Source organism: Drosophila guanche, unplaced genomic scaffold, assembly GCF_900245975.1.
Source record: "Drosophila guanche unplaced genomic scaffold, DGUA_6, whole genome shotgun sequence".
In the NCBI taxonomy this organism is placed as follows: Eukaryota; Metazoa; Arthropoda; class Insecta; order Diptera; family Drosophilidae; genus Drosophila; species Drosophila guanche.
In genome coordinates, this window is record NW_022996241.1 from 4,423 (window position 1) to 6,349 (window position 1,927).

The 1,927-nt window shown below is 46.4% G+C and overlaps 1 long non-coding RNA gene across 1 annotated transcript; it reads left to right on the forward strand.

The window, feature by feature from the left end:
- Positions 1-323: 323 nt before the first annotated feature.
- Positions 324-1,577, forward strand: LOC117591641. The gene is made up of 2 exons (XR_004574444.1): positions 324-1,072; positions 1,130-1,577. It is a non-coding gene; the product is annotated as an uncharacterized LOC117591641 (long non-coding RNA).
- The last annotated feature ends 350 nt before the right edge of the window (positions 1,578-1,927 follow it).

Sequence of the window (1,927 nt, forward strand, 5' to 3'; positions counted from 1 at the left end):
GGGCTGAGAGATCAGAAAACATATGTACCTATCTACTCGTTGCTCTCTGACTGCTACTGGAAGCAGACGTGTTTTGAAGCGTTCCGCCTTGCCGTCGGTTTTTCAGTGCGAAAGAGACACAAAAGGGAAAAAATTAATCAACGGCTTATCTGCTTTAATGATCGTTTAATTGTAAACGGTGCACAAAGAGTTTTCGGTGCAAAGAGAGTCTTCGGTGCACAAAGAGTCGACAAGCTTGGAACCAAAAACTGGACCCCCAGCCAATCACAGAGGCGATTCAGTCGACAAGCTTATAGCCAAAAACTTTCACCAATATGGTTATCGGACCATGGACATGGACACCGAGGCAGATGCCAGCGACGCTAGCCTAGCTAGTGTTGGCGCGAGCTCGACGTCGAGCGTTCCCGCCCGCAGGAAACGCAGGCCGAAGTCTTCGGCAGACAAAAAGGGAGCCAAAAATATCGGCATTGGAGTCGGGATGACGGGAGAGCCACCGCTCCCAGCGGTAAGATCGCCGCCGTCATCGCCTTTTGAGCCCTATAGCAACAACGCCAGAACATCGTAGAATAGAAGGGCAATGCGGGCAATGGGTTATGAAGGGTATGAAGAGCCCTGGGTAGGGTGCTGTGTGCAGTGCAAGCATATTGTGTGTGTGTGTGTGTGTTTCCTCGTCTGCTTCTCCCACATGTTGCATTCGAAGGAGAGCGATATGCAAAATACTAGATTTGGTAGTATTTTTTTGGAGGTTGATAGGTCGATAGGCGAAGGGGCAAGGCGATCAACGGTGCCGGTGAGAGAGCGGGAGAATGTCAGAGAGGGGAATATTGCGGGATCCACGAGCCAGCTCACCCTCAAGAATGCCATGTGATGCCCTTGAATTTGGTTCAAGGGCAGTAGAAGAGATGAGATCAACTGCAGCAAGGGGGACTGCGTAGAGTAGCTACGCTGAACATGCCGGCAGTGGGAAAATACACATCGGCAGTGTTAGGGCGTTTTGTGTGTGTGACCGTTAAGGAAAAAAAAAACAGACCGGCCAACGTAGAGGACCCTTTTACCCGAATCGAAATAAAAAGTGAGTCCAGTCCAAAGGGAAAATGAATCCCAGATTCAATATTTTTAAAACCCATAGGGCGTAAATTGTATCGGCTGGCTTCCCGTAGATGGGCCAAAATTACCATTCCCCGGCCCGCGGAATCCTGGTCACACCCCTGCTCGGGCGCGACCCGCCACAGCGCCACCGACAATTAATATAATTAATCTACGCCTACATAAACGCATACCTATTTACATGCGTATATAAAGACACACAAAAATAATATCTGTCTATATTAATTAATATTCAATTAATTAGCCACCCCACATATATTTACCGACCATATTAATGTAATATAAATGTAGTATTTGTATATATATTTATTTTATTATTTATATTTATTATTTTTTTGTGATTATTCCCACCCATTAATTTAAGTTGAAGAGTCGGGAATAGGCGGACGCGCCACGAGACATTAGTATAGGGATTTTTAGTTAAGTATGTGTTAAGTTTTTGGTTTAAATATTATAACGTTTAAAATGAAGTGCTAGTGTGTTTAGTATGGGGGGGAAAGGGGACCACAAGCCGCTCTACCTCTTTCAGGCGGTGTGAACCCTTCCTCTAGACTCCATAAGGCTCAGCGAAGAGTCCATCTCATGCATCCTCGATCTGGTAGCCGTGGAGTCTGAACAGGTGCAGACACAACCTCTCTACAAACAGGCAATCTACATCTCATTTCAGGCTACGTAACAAAACTTAATAGCAAACAAAAACTATAAACAACGAGATGTCCGAACAGTTGGTTTGTTGTGCGACCTGGGGGCCTGGGAAGAACTCAGCCCTGGGATGACTGGCTAGCCGGCCTTGCCCCAACACCAAAACAGGTTCGTAACA